The sequence below is a fragment of the Anopheles stephensi genome, chromosome 2 (assembly GCF_013141755.1).
Source record: "Anopheles stephensi strain Indian chromosome 2, UCI_ANSTEP_V1.0, whole genome shotgun sequence".
Lineage (NCBI taxonomy): Eukaryota > Metazoa > Arthropoda > Insecta > Diptera > Culicidae > Anopheles > Anopheles stephensi.
In genome coordinates, this window is record NC_050202.1 from 60390454 (window position 1) to 60409567 (window position 19114).

Genomic DNA, 19114 nt, shown 5'->3' on the forward strand with positions numbered 1-19114 from the left:
GAACGGCCATGGTTAAAGAACCCTTTTTTCTATCCAGGCGACACGTGTGGTTGCAGGTAGGGCTGTGGCGGCAGTAGGTGTCCATTTGTCCATATTTGATAGCTCTGTGTACTGTGTACGCCTTTGAGGGGGATTGGGGAAAGCGAGTAGAGCATAAGTGCATCGTATGGAAAGGGAAAGTACAATTATGCTTCACTGAAGGGATGTTTCAGGGTTGTAAAAAATGCAACCGTCTACTGCCTAACACGAGGGTGCCCAATTTTCCCTAATGTTATTCATGTGTAATCCCTCTAATCATTATCAGCAATGGCAGCGTTCTCTAGCGCCGGAAGGTGTGTTATGTGGCGCCCACAGCAACACACTAGACGCCATGCTACCCTAGACAGGGTATTTTCACGCCCTGGGTGGAACATTGAACAGCACACGTAACTTTTTACATTTCATAGCATAATTTAAATATTTTACTTAACCAAGAGATATTAATCTTGTACTGCTGCTTTGCCATCTCCGGGCACTGGGCAAGACACGGAAGAAAGTGTGGAATAATTGAGGCACCCATCCATTCAATTTATTGTCTCAATTGAATTTAATTGGCTTCGGGAGAATCAAGGTGATGCGGTACACTGGTAGCGCGGGAGCGAAGAAGTGAAAATCCGACTGGTGAAACATTGTTTCATCGTTGAATTCTTCGGGAGCCCTTGTGCTGGACTTTATTGAAAATCTAGTGCACGGCGGTGCATTATGCTGCGTAATTAAGGCTAGTATGATAGAGCTATGCCACCTCTTTAAAAGTCTTCATCTATATTCTGGTCCGCGTACATGGTCGTTCCCCTCGCAATGTCGATTTATGAAACGCTCTGGAATAGATAGCATTTCGTCAGAAGAACCACCCTCACTCAATCGATTGGAAAAAGGCCCAATCCAACCTTTATATCCGACGCGCGCATCCAGAGCAATTGCCCGTCATCATATGAAAAAGGGGGATTGAATCCCTAGTTACACAAGCCTTCTACCCATGAACGACCAAATGAAGAGGGAATTCCGTCAATTATCGACGGTTGAGGCAGCAGATGTCTGTTTTAGTCATCACCGAGGAATGGCCGACCGCAGTGGGCAGTGTTACAATTTGGTGCATTCTTGGTTCGTGCATTGCAAGATAACAGGAGGATTAGAAGAAGGAAAACTTCATGGATGTGTTCCGTGGAGGGTTTGAGGCTACACATAATCAGCGATAGCTAATGTCCCCGTCGATCACACTGATTTGATACCGATGACAGTGTGATACGAGCAGGAAATAGTAGATAGCTTGCCGGACTATCGGGAAGTCGACGGATATACCTTTATCATTATGTGTCAGCCCAAAATTGTATCCGGCTCTGCATCAGCACGATGTGACGAGGTTCATTGTGATATTTGTAATCATTAAAGTACACAAACAACTCGTCTGTGTCCAAACAGCTGACATCTGTGGTTGCAATCTGTGTAGAACTGGTAGAAGATGGTGACACATCTCAGTAAATCTGGCGCGCAGGTAGCCGGCAATTATTATGTTTGGTGAGCCAGGGGATTCACACACACACACACATGCTGCTCCATGGTGCAACCAACTACCCTATGAGGGTAGCTACAGGGGAGATCTCTTTCCCGGAAGGTGATTAGAAAAATGGATTGGTAATTACGATAAACATGCTTTAGTTGACACTGCGCTGGGGTGCACTTCCTGCTAGAAATTGGCTTACGGTTACCTCGTTTATCTCCATCACGCACGCTGAGCTCTGGTTTATCTGATGAGGAAAAAACACACTCTCTGAGCTAATAGTTGTTTAATAGTTCACCGAAGTTACTGTAATGTTGTGTTAATAAAACTGTATTCTAATAGATTTTTTTTCTTTTATTTTCAGGTACGTATTACCCCAGATTGTGGATTGTCGAAGGGTGCTCAGATCAAATTTTTTGGTGAAATCTGCTGCTGTTAATCGAAAGGAGTTGGTTTTTGGAGTGAGGACTTCGGTTGACATTTTCCAGGTTGTGCCCACTACACTCGGCGACCGTAGCAAAATCTTGATCGCCAATTCCGAAATGCACGGCTTTATATGGTGAAGCTGTTACTTTAACCTGTATTTTTACGGATGCCCTTTTTCGGGTGGAACGCGCTGTTTGTCTCCCGGACTTGTGCACACAGAAGTTGGCGCCAAGAAACGCATAATTTTTGTGGCTGTTATAGCGACTACCAGGGCGTATAAGCCCACGAAAGTCTACATTTAAAGGCTATGAAGTAAAGTGGTGCTGGAAGTGTTTTATGTCTTTATCGCTAGTTTTAACTCCGGGCACCACCTCAAGAGTAGGTTAGTGTGTTGCACTTTTCCTAGAAAATTAAGAGAATTAATGAGACTGTTCAGGGAATCGTTTCTTTAAAACTGATAACGAACATTGAAGAAATTTTTTGTCGATCCGTTTGCCTTATCTTAAAACGAAAGTGTAAACAGGTGTACAAATCGTTTAGCTGGACGGTCTAAAATTTAAGGCCCGAAAGAATACGAACCGAAAACGATACTGTTTGTGTCCGGTTTGGTAAGCTGATTAAATCGTTATTTGATGCAGAATAGCCGTGTAGTCAGCATTAACTTCTTACGCCGGCTACGTTATTCGCGCTCCTGTTCCTTCTATCGAGCGAACCTCCGGTAGAACATACTGCAGGCATACCGGATCGCTGGAAAGAAAGCATTCCACAAACTCCGTAGAGCCGAAGGTAGAACAGTATTTTTGCCCATCAAAAAAAATGACAACAAAAAAACGTAAAATGCAAATGAGATGCCGCCTGCTTGTTGGTGGAACATTATTTAAGTAGACCGGTTGGCGTTTTCGTCCATCGTTCTCAGCCGTGTAGTTATGTTGTTGTAGCGCCCAGCTTTTTTGTTGTGGTGTCTGTATTTTGGTTTCGTTTAAATTCTTCTGCGAACTATATTTTAAAGACCTCCACGGCCGACCCCATAAACCGTCTGCGATAATTTGCCATTATAATGTTGTGTGCCGGTCTCGCTCTTTCGGACCGGCTTTTCCCGGCGGGGTGTTGTTGGCGAGGTAGTAAAACCGAACCAAAGCAAACTGCGGAACGGAACGATTTGCAAAAAAATGTTGCAACCAGGTTCAACATCCTCATCTGCATTAGCAAGCCACCGTCAACCTGGAGTCGGCTACTGGAGTTGTTTCTGGTCGGAGCTTTTGTCGCCGAGTATCCGGGACCCGCATTGCATACGAAAGAAGGTCCCGGGTTCGGTCGTTCGGGTTTCCTGTGTGAGGAAGAGTATAAGTACGGGGGGCTGACTGACGGTGCACAGTTGAGGACCTCGATCCTTGATCGTCTTTTGCTCTGGCCGTTTGGTAAACCATGCGTAACCGTAGGCAGTGACATGCTGTGGCTAGGGGAATAGCGCTAAAGCTTGCCCTTTGCTGCATGATAAGAGGCAACGACGAGCCAGCTACACAACACCACATCCTGCAGTGAATACAATTCGTTGATTACAATAATGCTGATGATGATCATGACGATGCAATGGTTATCTTGCAATGGCCGTGGGTTTCTTGCGATCTCTTTTGGATGTGATGGGAAGAGCTAACAAACCGCAACCAGAACCAGACAACTGCTCATATTACCATCAACACCCCGGAACACTTGTCATCCTTTGCCATGAGGCTTACTAGAGCTTCAGGCTGAAAGTTGATCTTCGGCGCTGAATCGCTTGCCTGATTTCAGATCTTCCCACGTCCCGGTGACATGGTCAACGCATTGTACAACGGAAACAGACAGACTATCCTAGTAGGCACGTTTCGACCAAAGCGCAATCGATTTTTTGTTGTGCGGAGGAAGGCATTCTATCGGACTGAGGTCTGTCTGAGGTACTAGTACTAATGATAGCGTGGCAGTTCATTAAAACTTACATGTGCTGTAGCGAAAACATGTCGCAGATTAGTTTCCGTAGGCGGGGTGGGGTTACAGTTAATCTTTCAACGGTGCCCGGCAAGTTGCTTTTTCTTGCGACAAACAGTTTGATTAATGTGAAGGTCAGTTTTGAGCGAGTGGAAAGCTTATTTGCGGCGGCCATGTTTAGTGGGATGCTTTGCAGAATGACAATGGTATGATGTCTTCGTTTTTTTTCCTTAAAGACTGAATTCTTTATCCTAGTGTGCAAAAGATAACCACGTCGGTTTTTGCTGTACAGTCATGAATACCGTATGACGTGGACAGCTATATTCATGTTCGGTTCGTAAAGGTGTTTTGTCTCGACAGCCGGTGAAGGTCGGACGCGATTGGGAATGGTTTTATCGACCGTGCCAGCTGTTATTATCAAACACCTTTGTGTGTTTTTGAACTTTTAAATTAGTGATAAATTGGGAAAAAGGCTTACAAAAAAACATGTGCGCAAAAACGAAATGGCCCCGATGATGGTTCGTATGGAAGTAGACATCGTACGTGAGGGTAATTGAATACCCAGCACCCATACTATAGCCCATAATGGTTGGCATAAAATAACAAAAGAACTCGACGCGGTCGCGCCCGTCGACAAGCTTCAGGTTCGGTTGAAGTGTTAGGATGTTTTGTTTTTTAAATTTGTTTCGTTACCGGCCATCGTGTTGAGGGCTGTTGTTGAGCTGTACAAAATCGTACAAATTTCCGATCACGTACGAGCACAGACGTGCAGAGAGAGTGAAGGTATTTATAAATTTTAGTTATTTCATTTTTCAATCCTTTTCGCGCCCACCATTTTCCTCCATTCGTATGGTACAAAATAGGCCTTTTTTTGGGGTAATTTATCAAAACGCGTCGGATGTTTCACCCTGTGGACTCCGGGTTGTTCGCTGTACTATCCCCAATCCTTAGACACGATTCGACTGTGTTTATCCTTCTTCCTTTCCTGATTGCAAAATGACTACTGTGTGTGTGTGTGCTGCATATTTCGCGCGTGTGATGCATTTTTTCGGTTATTATTTTATTCGACCGCGTTTTTGCTTTGGACGTGCGCTTCATGGTTCATGAGGTGAATGTTATTTGATTCGTTTCCTACCGGTGTGCAACCGATCGATTTCAGGCTGTGTGGTTACGTCGAGCGAAAGGAAAAGTGAATCGTAAATTCGTTTTCAATATTTGCGACAAGCCAGACGGCGTTGTGTGTGACGCATGCAGTTTTGTGACGCCGAGGACGGAAACGATTTAAAAATTATAGACTTTGCAAGCGGAAATGTTACCGGCGGTGTTGCAATACGGACGGGAAGAATCACCTTGATCGATCGGCAGTGATAGTACTTGACTTGAAGATAAGCATTATAATTGGAGAGGCAATGAAGTGATTAGAAGATAAGGATAAGAGGGGCAGGTCCATGTTTACCCTTTACAGGGTTTACCAGATGATGGCGGCATATTGGTCATCTAATATTGCAATCTTACGGCTATTTTTTCTTGAATTAGTTGAGGTCCTAGGATATACTAGGGAGAGATCGAGATTATTTGGTCCCTTGATTTAAAAAAATCTTTTTCTTTCGGTGATGAGGTCAGATTGGAGAGCCTCTTCGATCGACAACGCACCCTCCGACACAAAGAAATTCTTCACAAGCGGAGATTGGAACTCATTTTGAGTGATTGTCACATGGACGATTTTGTCTCAGACATGGACGGCTAATTTTGGCTTACGATGTCCATCCTGTTCAGAGTGTTCTTCATTATTTGTCCAGATGTTCGGAACTCTGGATATAAGCTCCACAACGATAAATCCACCTTGTTCCAGAGTGCCTGGAGAAGGCCTTAGTTTTCTTGTAAGTTTATGTGACTGTAGAAGGATCTTACAACACTGTTGAGTAGTTAATTCTTTTGTTAATTTATTATCTTTGATAATTCTGCAAATCATCTAAGAAGCTCTGAGTAATCATGAGCCTCCAAAACGACTTGTGATATGAAGTTTTTTTGTACTCATTCCACCACAGTTTTCGGAATTCTCGTTCACCACAGCCCAATCGCATGACCAAAGGAGCGACCATCGAATAGTTGCGGCGCGTGAAAAGAAAACTTCATTATCAGCTGTTTAAACACGAAGACGGTAACCGAGGCACACAAGAAAAGGGCACACCGAAACCAGTTTGTGGTGCATGTTGATCTTTTCGTTGTTGCACTTTTATTTTTTCCGTTTTGAGCCTACGAAAAAAACGGGCTGCGGCAGTATGCACTCGCATTCCTGTATTCTTTTCTCCATCTTGCTGTGTACCGTTTTGCATCCACGACGTTCATACGGCATCTCGTTTTAAGCGACAAACGAGACGGCGATCTTTATCGAACTCCCTGCAGCAGGGCGAGAGATGATCACGCCCGAACGAAGGATGAAAATGCCGCTGGGTTTAGCGACCACCGCCATCACATTTAATGCGAACACAATTGTTATTTTCATATGGATGATGATTGTAGTGCATAATGAACCGCTTTTCTTTAGCTAAAGAATCGTGACTTTTATTTTTGTGGAAGAAATAAAAAATACCCACAACGGTGCGTGCAGCTTTAGCATAAGGATGCTACACAAACAGAGACGAAGAAATATTTTCGATAAACTGTGCATAAATGATGCCTGTGATGCTCACGAATTTTCTCGAAACCAGCGAATGAATCAGAAATTATACGGCTCTCGTTTTAAATGGGGTTTTACGCTCTAAGAAAGGCTGTCAATTTTGCCTGTCGGATTGATAAATTGATTTCATCAAACCACTTTGCAGCTCAAAAAAAAGGCAAATCAGTTAAATAGTCCCTGCAAATTGAGGTCAATTTTCGAGGCGGCCCTCTTTTTGTGCACCTTCTTTTGAAAATGCACACCAAAATTGCATACCGAAGGTAAAACGTGTGAGCCCTTCTTGAAGCATTGACAAATTTTGCCTTGGGCGCGTTGGAAATGATTTCAGGGCATTTTTGTGTTGATCTGCTCCACACGCAGTTCCTTTGGACGACTACGGTTGTCAACTGGTGAAACCGGACACTTTCGTAACTGTACATTAAATCAATTGGGCTGCATTTTGTGCGAAATCCCAGGAAGTCCTCAGGTGGTGACTGATCGTGAACTTGAGTGCGGGAAGGTTTTTCGGACGGCGAAATGTCAAGCGCGACCTGACGAATGTGTGTGTTCCCGTGCGTGTTTGGTAAGGCGGTCGTAATTACATGTGGGTCAAAAATGGTTCAGTCCTTGTACTTGTTTTCCGTTGGGGAGGTAGCCTCAAGAGCGACCTTTAGCGGCTGTAATTCTCCCTTGTCCAGGAAGAGAAACCTGGTGTAAATCGTGTTTTTATTTACCGAGAAATTTGCCCGAATTACTACTGGAGGGGTTGGAATGTTGTAAGGCCCTTTCACTCCCGGCAGTTATGTAGTGCATTAAGGTAATTTGGGTGAACTTTTGGAACGCAATGTCAACGGTTCAGAACCGGATTTTGTGGTAAGCTTCTTGTTTGTTTGGGGAGTTTAAATTTTGAGGGTCTGGTGGAGTAATCGTGTACATCTCCACTGCTCGTTATGGTGTGGGAAAATCTGGTGCGATTTTCTTGGCAATAACCAGTTCTTGTACCATGTGGGTTCGATTTCCTCATTGACGGCCAAACCACCGGATGATTCTAGGCTACCTGTACCTGCACGAGTTTAGGTCCTGAGTAACCAAGGTAAATTTAAAAATCACAGAAACTAGTTCTATAGCTAGGCTAAAGTAACCCAACGACTTAGGTACAGAAGAGATCTGGGCGAAGGTTTTACGGTGGAGAGCCTTCGCAAGGAAGCAGGAAACCCAACCACGGAGCGCTGGTTGTTGAATGGACACGTTTTGCATAATATTTGTTGGCTCTCGATCATCATCCAAATATGGGAATGTGTTCGTATGCAGTACAGTATGGCGACTCTGTAGGCGCATACTGAGCTAAATGCATGACTCTAGAAGAGAAACCACACAACTTTTCCTCCTTTCTAGCGTGTACTATTCTGGAACCTTTCATTACCAATTCGATGAAGTTGGGTGTGTAATATATAAATAAAACTTAAGCTTTCATTCCCTTGCTTTGGCAATGGGTGACAGGGAATGTGTTTTCTCGCACGATGAAACTGCAGTGAATGAATTGGCGAACGGCGAACAAAATGGTGATGCAAGGAATTAATTGAGACGTTCGGTTCTCCCGTCGCACTGAAGAAGTCATACCTTTTTTGGATATTTGTCAGCCATTCGTTCGTCGCGGAGAAGATTTCTTCGCGGCTTGCTGTTTTCCATTGCTTTCCTTCGTCTGACCTCAATAAATTGTTACGATAATGATCATGACGGTGTTGGGTGAATAATTACCTTAATGGATGGCAGGGTGCGTGGTACATCAGCTGTTTCGAATCGAGCGTACCAATGTATTGCTAGGCGAGGGGTGTAAGAACACGCTTCTGGGACGGGCAAATGTCAGGCCGGTTGTCAAAGTTGGAAGAATTATTCAAAGTACGATAAGGTAATTTACTGTCAGAAAATAATTTGGAGATTGTCTTATTGTACTATTTTCTCTAGCTGTAGGGTTTCTTTATGGAGTAGAAGGTTCTCCAGATCTCCAGGAGAAATGCTATTTCCAATGAAATCAAATAAAAAGTATTTCTGGACATGAATGAGACACCGCCAACCTGTCTGCTATAGCGTTCCTTGAAGTGTTCGCACCTGAAACTATCTTCAAAAAGAGTTTTGGGGCTTAGGGAAAAAAGACGATGAATGACAGGTTGTAAACAAATGTTACCCTTACAATGTTCAATTTGAGCTATTAACATGCGATGGAAATTGGTACCGGGAATATGGTCGGTGTGACTTATTTGTAGCTTGTTTAACCAACCGGCGCACAACATACATTGTCGTCTTTCTGTGCTGCCAGCTGCCGACACATGCCGACGTTAGCCATAGCCCATAGCTCCGCTCGGGAGATTTAGGATTCAATTTCATAAAGCAAAGAACAAAAGGAATAAACAAACGATGTAAACAAAATGCCACGCAATGAGTGTATGGGTGGTGCCCGCCGAGAGCCCTGAAAAAAGCTTGATTATAGCCTTTTTGTAACAAAAACGGAAACAGTCAAGCGCTCCAAGAAGCGCTGGTAAGGCTCGCCCGTTCGGAGCATAACGCTTCAGGACTTGGTTGTAGGACAATTGATTTTTGTTTACTTGTTTACACCTTTCCGTGGCCATATCGTGTCCCGAGCTTAGCCGGCAGGGCTCCAACAACCCACGAGTCCGGTAGTCCGGCTGTTTGCTGGCAATAAACAAAACAACGCAACCAAACCCTTGGAAGTGTAGTTGTGCGTTGTGGACCTCTTGGACGCGAACGAATGAATTTATGAATCGTGGCATTACAATAATCGTTTACCCTTGATGGGGCTCCAAAAAAACAAAAACCCGATGGTGGATGGATGGGAATATCGTTAGCATATGCGCAAAATCGTAAGCACCTAGTGTGTGTTCTGTTTACGCTTAAAATGTGTCTGGCGTCTTTAAAAAGGCAAAAATTCCTGTACTTGCTTGTCTGTACATTATCCCGTCTGCTCGGTTCTCCCACGGGACAAACCTACATGTGGTGGCAATGGAGAAGGTCGCTTGGATTTGCTACACCCCGATGTGCATTTACACGATCTTAGCCCGTGGTTTAACCTCACTTTTTTTAAGGGGAACGGTTTGCTTTAATGATGCGGAACTGCGGATTCCGGTTGCATGTTGTTACCTTCATTATCCTGTGAGAGATATTGAGCTGGAAGTTTCCAAAACGACGGCGTATGTGCAACATTTTCGATACCTTTTTGGCCTTCAGATGTTCGATACGCTCGATTGAAGAGAATAAAGTGTTTTTTTGGATTATTTGCATACGTACGAATGGTGATCTTGCATATTTCCCAAAATTATGAGATACGTCTTCTTCACGGGTCGCGATTTTATTGTCGCACGAGACAAAGGACAGCGCACAATCGCGCGATTGATTGATTATTTCGGATCGTTTCGGTCTTTTGCGCATTTACTGTTTTGCATGGCCGGTGATTGCGGTTTATTGATGATCATTAAGAGATTGTGCGGGAGTTTGTTAAGGAGTTGGTTCAAATTTGTGATGGCATTGTGTCTCGATTGTTGCTTTTAGTTAGAGATCATTTTTGATCTCATTCCCTGGTGAACCGAGGGACAGAGACTAAAGACGTAGTACTACGATTTTGGAGATACATATTCATTATTTTTATCGCTAAGCTCAATATTGGAGAAAAACATGGGATCATTCATTAATGACTCGCTTTTAATATTGTCTATTAAGTCCCTTATCTATCATACTTAGTCGACTTTCTCCAAAACTGCCTTCGAATTGCGGTTTATAATTGATTGAGCCCGTTTTAACCGTAACCCAAAATATTCACATCACCTCATATATGAGCTGATCTCCTTTATTGAACATTAAAATACAGTTGATGCGTCAAAATTGATAAAAAATATTGGAAACAAAATAATCGATCTGTTGCGCCATATCGTTTTAGAGTGCTCCCGCACGGAGTCGAATCGGATATGCTGTGCACCACGGGTGCAGGAATATCCAGCACCTCAGCAGTGCGTTTTGATTCTGCTTTCCCGATCGAATATTCATGTAGGGTAGTAAAATTTTATGGAACCTCCCGCAATTTCGAACAGCAGTTTTCTTTTTCGTGCGACATTCTCCCCGGTTGTCCGTAAAATCACTCCGTCTCGAATCCATGCCGCCCCATATAGGTCCACTCGAGGACCCGTTAGCTTCGAGGATATAAATTAGTGCCGGTGAAGAAATCCCAAACCCGAAAATTGATTCGATACCGCCGTTGCCTTTTCTTGCTTACTGCCTGCCTGCCTGCCTGCTCTATTGCACAAGCGTCCTGTTTCAGCTGATCGGGAGAAAGCAATCGATCGATCCTCGATTATCGTTGTTTCGTTTTCACAATGTGTGTGTTATCTGGGCGTTACACATAGAGATATGATGCGGGAACGAAAAAAAGGGCGAATCTCCTCGAGCTCTTTCGATTAATCTCTGGCCCTTTTTGTGGATTAGGGAGTCGGTGGAGTTGGGTCTTCTACGAGGTGTATCGCCCACTTCAATATCTTCCGTCAGAACCCTGCGGCCGGCCGGCTTCATTCTTCGTCATGGTGTGCGCAACCCTTTACGGATGCACCCGGTGGGTGTTGTTTCAACAGTGCGAAGAAGAAATCTGGTTTGATGCAGCGAAGACGCAGGCGTCTCATCGGTCCACCGGAGCCAGACAGTCGTGCCAGCAAACGTCGTTGCCTCAGCCTAACCGAAAACGCAACCTTTTGCCAAATGAGGGAATCTTCGATCCATTACCAGCAATTATTCGCCTGTTGAGTCGTTCGTGAGCATAATTTATGGATGATGCTATCGCAGCGTTCGATTTTCCCGCTATTATTGGGGAAGCCAGCCAGCCACTCTCTGAGCGATGATTCTTAAAGCTGCTAGATTCTTTTACCGTTTTTGCACAACACGCCAAGCAAGATTCATCAACATATTGAGGATTGGCGCACGATCCCATTTTTCCTGCCACCACTCCCTTTCGCCACAACCGCTTTCGTCATACGGGGCGCGCGCACCGATCGGATCTGATCGGTAAGGAGTGTTTCTTGAAGGGTTTCTATTTGTCTTTCCCCGTGAGTGTGCCTTTCTCCTGGGTTACCTTGCCGCACATCAAAACCACAGCATCACACCGTCATTTAGCCCGATGGACGGCCTCCGTGTCAGATCGTATGATTTCCCTGTGTTTTAGGGTGGCAGAGCAAAAACCCAGGAGATTAGATTGGCAAGAGCTGGCAAACGCCAATCGTGGGTGGTGTAAATCGGTGGGACCAGATTTAACGATCGATTTCTCATTATAGCTGCCGGCCCGACACTTGGTGGGCAAGCATAAGGGGTGGCTTTGCTGTGTTCCCGTATTTGTGGTATTCACTTTCAATTCCTGCTGCCGGCGAACCGTTGTGTGGAACGGGAAGGGTTACAGGCACACACACCAAATGCTTCAACAATGTCTGGAGCCCTCTCGGTCTGGAGCCCAGCGAGTGAGGGGCGCGTGATTGGCGTCGTCATAGCGTTATGAAATCTGTTGCGATCAATCTTGCACTGGTTGGAAAGTGCATAAATTATAGTGACGCGTCAGAACCGCAGGAAATGGAAGCCGGTGCAGAAGGTAATGGGTAGAAGGAGCCAATGCCGCAGTTAAAGCCTCTGAGGAGTGTGGAAGAATTACTAAAGACACTGCCGGGAACGGCTCTATTTAGCATTTGTAACGAGTCAGTTATGGCTCTTGGGTATAAGGGTTGTTGTTTGCTCCTCTTAACTAACTATGTTTGCCCAGCTAAGTGAACCATATGGTAACGCATTTGAATTGCAGTCTCCAGGCGGCAGGTCAATGACATCGTTGGAAATATGTGCAGAAATAAATCAGAACTTTCTTGCGCGCATCAAATTACACTTAACGCTTATCGTATCCGCGAAGCTACGCATCGCTTAAACGAGCGTAAAAATATAGCCCGAAGAAAGTAATTAGCACCCAATAAAACGCCTAACGAAGCGCGTTAACTAGCGCGAGGCGCGCTTCTCTCCGTGGAAGATGTGCCCAAGCGACGACGGTGTCGGTTAGTGGTTGAAAGTGGCAAGTTCATTTTGCTGGCATTTTATTGGTCTGTGAATTTCAGCTTCGCTGGTACTATGATGGGTGTTTTAATTGCCTTCTAATCTTAGGAGCATCAGATCAGGATCGACAAAGTGAATAGGAGAAGAAGAGCGCTTTGCGTTTAACACATGTAAAGTGTGCCGAACATGTGGCCGGGCTGCAATCAAACCTTCATCATCGGACAGTACCTTAAACAAATTTAAGTGTAAAATACAATTCTTTAGCCAAATCTGCTATATTATATATGAGCTGTCACGGTTATAGAGACAAATAATCGATAAAAGGGTCTTAAGAATACTCTCTACCCGTGGATAACGTTGGCTCGTTAATCGGTAATCTTCAATCTTTCTATTTTCAATAATTACTGTTTTTATTAACTTTGTAATCACTTTAAATTTACACAGAACAGTCAAACCAACACAGCTGACTGTTTCGATCGATCGATCGGTTGAATGAAACATTTCGTAGGTCCATCGACTGAAATCTTTTCACAAAAGTATGCAATCTGCATTCACGGTACAGGCTAGAGTAAGGGTATGCAATCCACAAGCTTTTGCCCCTGACGCTTATGCAATGCGATTCGAAGTATTGTTAGCGATGTATGCAAACCCGTACATCGTGATCTCCTAGCTCATCATGAAATATTTCGTTCGAAGCAAATGATCATTCGCGTTTGTTCTTTATTTGAATGTACTCATAATGCAGATCCTTTCTCCTTTTTTAAAGTGTTAGTAGTCTATCAACGTAGGGAAATTAAAAATTCAAACGCTACAACGGTTAAGGGTTTCAACCATATTTGTGTCTATTTTTATCTGCTCGATCAAGATTGAAACCTTAGCAAGCGGCTCCCTCTGCTTTATATATATCGATACGCAATTGACACATCACACCTGAAAAATTATTGCTCTTCCCTAGACAGCACCTTCGCGAAGCAGTTAACAGCTACCGCGCGCGCAACATCGGACACCGGATGCTGCAGTATGCCTTCAGCAGTTTTCACTGTTCCGTATCTCCGCTGTCGCATCTTATCTTTATGGCGCTATCTTTTACCATTTAACGATCGTGTCCGCACGCTCAATCTTAACCGCCACGGGATGGGATCGGGATCGGCTCCCAAGCCCCCCTGCCCTGTAAAACCGGTATCGTTTGCCGGTACGCAATGATTATTAGCTCGTCAACAAGCGGTTTATTTTCCATAGTTCGCACGATTATGGTTTGATATGGCTGTTGCCTCTGTAGAGGCGTGTTAGACGACCGGTGAATATTGCTGCTAGCGGTGACACCTGTTGCGTGAGATATGCTGAGGATGAGCGTGAGTGTTTTGCTGATCTTAAAAAGGGGGCTAAACAGTGCTGCAATACGTACACCAACAAGCACAGGCAAGTCATGAAATTTGTCTCCCTAATGGCGGGCAGACTAGTGTGCCTTACCCTTGACGCAAGCGGTTCTTCGTTCCGATGCTTTACGATAGGAACGACGCGCTGTACTTTCTTTCCAACCCCATAACCATCGTACGGAACATCACTTACTTCTGTGATGATGCCTTCCATTACACTTGAAAATGACATCATTACAAGGGCTCGGTCCGCAACGGTAAAGGTGTGCTGCCGTCAATTTGACTGCGTATGAAAGTGTAGCCGGTGAAAATGTCACCATTACATTGCGTTCTTTTTGTCTTTATTTCTTTCACCCACTTCAGCCACTATATTAGCTGCGTCACGGTTTCGAGACATTACTTCAGCCCTTTTGCTAACATGTAGATTAGATGTCATTAAACTGCACCCTAGCAGTACAGTTGCACTTTTCTCTCCTGCAGTGAGAGGACACATCAATTTTTTTTATTGTGACGATTTAAAGTGTCTTCATTAGGGCGCACTCTCGAGTGTCGTACAATTGCATATCATCATCGCCATTACGACTTGGTTCCTAACCTTCCTTCTGCAGCTCGCATAGACGATCGGGGGGAAATTATAAAAGTGTCACGAATAAACCATTTGAAGATATGTTTATTTTGTCAGGAATGAAACAGAAAGGGGTTAGAGGGCTCTTTGAAGGGGTAACTGTTTTTCATTCCGATATGTGATGTGATGTGATGGGCTTCTCGAGAGCTTCGCCAGTGCATCAGTAAATGATGCATAAGGAGAAATTATGCTCTACCCCTCTCTGAGTAATGATGATTATGATTCCCGTTGATTATGCTGATGGAAGATAGCTGAGATTTATATGGATTTTTTTCTAAGTCCCTTCTTTCGTCTATTCCTCCACAATATCGTAGAGTTTCTTTTAGCATCTTTATTAACTCGATATTGTCACGCTTTTGTTGGTGGAATATGCTAAAAGAAATATTATTTGCTTTTACTACTTTCAATTGCCGAGAATCATAGAAATTGGGAAAATAAGCTTTACACGGTAAAAAGTGTGCCAATAAAACTGTGCAGCTCTGGCTAGTATTTTCGTAACTGCAATCGGTTGATTTCTTGGAAAAATAAGCTTCGTTTGGCACCGTTTCCAGCCATTTCCGTCATCCAATTATTGGCAACTTTTGTAGCAACGTTCCGTTTGCCAATAAGTCAACCTCATTGACTGCTATTAGTTCTCCATTTCACCACGAAACTAATCGTGAGACGGCATAACGAAGATTGCTTTTCACTATTTGCTTTCAACATGATCAGATTCTGCATAAGAAGATGCTCTTGCTTAGATCTCGCAATCCACTTGACTTTAATCGACTAAGGCTTTAGAGTGAGAATTTCAATATAGAAAGAAGAATGAAATTTTCTTTTTCTTGTTTCTTTTCAAAAAAAAAAGCTGATCAATAACAGGATTAAGGTTTCACTTGGAAAGAAGGGTATATTTTTGATGGGACATCATTTCTGCAACTCTGACCAAATGAAGTGTTAACATATTGATCGCAATCAACCATAACCGCAGCATTTGGCGAAAGGAAAATTGCACACAGATAATGAACATCGTGAGCCACGGAAAGCGAATCGTTTGGTTGAAGTAAAGCTATCTTGATGATTTAAGAGCAGTATCATACAAAACACTTGCTTACTTTTGAAAACGATATTCCTTTGGCGAAGTTCCAAGCGAGGCCAGGAGAAAGGCTTTCGAAGGCATGCAGTTTCCTTTTTTTAGGGTTAAATGAAATTGATACATTAAATGGCGTTATCTGTTAAAAAGGGTCCATTCGGATAACACCACCGAAGAGATTTATATCGTGCACTAATTGTGAGGCGAGATCGACTAGATTGGGGCGTCGTGCGAGAGGTCTGCTTGCGGTGGACACGATCAACAAACTCTTCCCGTTTAATGGCACACCTTAGCTCCCCCCCACTCCCCCTGCCATAGGGAAGAAAGAATGCACCAAGGGAAAACCCGTGTGCCGAGTAATTCGATCCCAACTGGTGGAAGGTCTGTTTTCCATGAACGCGCGCGGTACAAACTATCGAGCGCGACTTAAAGAGCGTGCCTGCGCGGTGTATTGAAATTATTTCTTAATCATTTTCCATCCAGAGTGACGCGCTCTCGGTTCGCGCCTCAAGCCCATACTGAAAATAGGCACAAACGGAGGGCGCGTTTAGCGCGCGGCACGGCTGATCATGCAGAATGGATTAAGAGCGGTTTGGCGCCCGAGGGAAATCATGTTAATGCAACCCATTCCCTTAAGGTCCTCACCACGTTGCCCTGCAGTGCCCGTGAATATTTGCACGAAAATGTGCAGGTGGCTCGCGCTTGAATGATAACGAACTCTGGGAGGGTTAGACATGCTTACACACTCGGGGACATTCCAGGTAGCGAATTACCCATTTAAGGAACTGTTAACAGCTGTTGAACGAATTTGTATAGACACACACACCGATCGTTGGACCAACCGAGAGATCTACATGTGCTTTCCCAGTGGCGATTGAAAGGCACGTTGAACAGCGTTTTTTTTTTCATCCGGGGCGGCATTGGCAAGAACAAAGTTGAGCAGTTAAGTAACCGCTGCGTTTTGCATGCTAGCTTGGTTTTTTAATCGATTTGTGGCATATTGTGCAACGTTTGCTTAGTACAGGGAGATAAAAAGGGGTTTTAAAATAAACAGAGAGCTACAAGGTATGATTATGACAATTTTTAATATTTTCGTTATGATAAAGTTTGTAAAATATTAGGAGTTGCTATTGATTGCATACATTCGGGCGCCAATTCAATCTTGTACCTTTGTTAAAAAAAGAGTATAACACGCAGACAATCTTTATCAGACTAGCTACGCTTCTAATTCCCTTATTGAACTATTTTCTATTGATCACACAGCAAATCTATCCCGCGGGACTCTGAAACATTGTTTGCGTGCCTAGTGTTTGAGCTTTCCAGCCATGATGCTTTCTTCCCGCATCCCGCGTAAGCGAATGAACCAGAAATGGTTCAATACTCAGTCCTTCTATCCTCACTGTCTTTCTGCACCCGTCGATTAGGGAACTGACTGGGAAAGCTGTACGTACCTGGACAACCGGGAAACAAAATAATAAAATGCACAGATTGCAACCAACAAGGAAATAAAATGTGTGTGTGTGTGCTCGAGGTTTTTCACTCCCCCATTCGAAGGTCTGGTCCCGTGGACTTTCAACCCGCTTTTCCCGGGGCCGATCTAGGGCGGTCGAAGTTATCAGCGCAAATTTATGATCTTAAAGTCATTGTTGTGGCGCTAGCCACCATTCTCCTTCAAATTGTTGCGAATGGTCGTAGGTGGTGATTCTTAAGGTTGGCGAGACTTTGCTTTCCGCCCTGTTGCTCGGTTAGTTTCGATTGAGCTTTTATCGCAAAAAGAAACCACGCGACACCGCGAGTGGGGTTGCGTTGGTAGATTTCTGCAAAATTTATTTATCCCAATGCCAATTCTAATGAATGTTTTTATTTTTCATTTCTCTTTTTGCAGGTGAGTACCGTTAGACGGAGCCCACCCCACTCGGAGTCGCTGCTGACGAAAGTAGTTGGCCCATTGTGAAACCGATCAAGGGTAGCCAAGGTGGTCTCGTAACAAACGTAGTGGCGGAGGCTGATGCAGAAGACCGTTTGCAGATTTAGTTGTTGAGCGCTAGGCGCGCAACGTTCTTGTCCGATTGTCCTAGTGACGGATGAAACTCGAAACATATAACCACGAATGGCGGGGGAACGAGAATTTAGCCAACGGCGCGTTTAGTGTTGCCATGTTTGATTTATGCCATGGTCCCGCTGTGGATCGTGAGGTTGATATTGTTTTACTATGGTCGGTGTAACCCAAGTTTCTGCCGCTTTCATTGACTGATCGCAACGAATCCGCGATCCGTTTCTGCATTGTACGGTAATGATCCTAGCTGGTCATCGAGAAAGACTTACGACAATTACCAGCAGGCAGCCAGTATAACTTTATCAACTGACCACAATGAATCGTAAAGCAGTAGGAGGGAAGCTTGTGATTGAGTACTAACTGCTCGCAGCAAACTGTTAAACTTTCTCGGCTTCTTTGCCCAGAGAGAGCAAACAGAAGAAGGAGACACACAAATGCGCTCCGTAAGCTCCAACTGTTCATAAGCCATCAGAAGATCATTATTCATCTCTCATGTCGTTGGATTGCGGATGGCGATTGTTGCCGCTCCGACTCCAGCTCAGCTACTAGTAGTAGCCAAACGACTGACTGACTTTCGATCATTTACGGTGATAGCATGAAAATGAGAGTCCCCGCGAATGTCCGAACGCTCGCAACCTGTCAGATAAGACGCAAATGCGCAAGACCGACCCACCGCGTCTGTGTGTGTGTCTACGTGTACCGGATACATATGATTGGGAAAGGAAGGTCCCCGGCTAATGATCACTCCGAATTGTCGACATTAATTTTGCTCTCCATCAAACGCTAATTGTGCCGGTAAACAATACTATCTTATTAGTGGGTAGATAATTTGAGGAAAGCTTAAATAAATGTCCCTCTCTCTCTCTCGCACACACGCACGAATATCGCGATGTTTTACACGATGTTTCGATGCTACGTCCTCCCATTCCGGTAAGCTTGTAAGCGGAAATAGAAAATAATAACAAATTCACGGCCCAATTATCGTCGTCGCTATCCGTTCAGTGTTCCAGCCTGTCGGATGGCTGACCGATGCATCAACCGTTGATTCGACCGAGGATTCAGTAGATGAGGTATAAATGCGATATTTTTATACCCCCGGCCGGACCTAAGAGAAAAAACAATTAGGAATCATTATCGGTAGGAAGTAAGATTACTTTCATTTTCGTATTAAAACCCGCTGCATGGCACAAATAATTTAATCAATTTTTTGACTTAATATGCAAGGTAAATAGTATCGGGGAAAAAAATGGTTAAGAGCGCCTGAACGAATCATGAGCAACTGTGAGGAAGCGTGGAAGAAAGTTTCGATGATCGTAC

The 19114-nt window shown here is 44.2% G+C and overlaps 2 protein-coding genes across 2 annotated transcripts in view; both read left to right on the forward strand.

Annotated features, from left to right (window-relative positions):
• Positions 1–19114, forward strand: part of LOC118506509 (microtubule-associated protein Jupiter) — a 111870-nt gene that overhangs the window by 11258 nt on the left and 81498 nt on the right. The window lies entirely within an intron of this gene.
• Positions 1–19114, forward strand: part of LOC118506514 — a 39418-nt gene that overhangs the window by 589 nt on the left and 19715 nt on the right. The gene's annotated exons all lie outside the window — the stretch shown is intronic.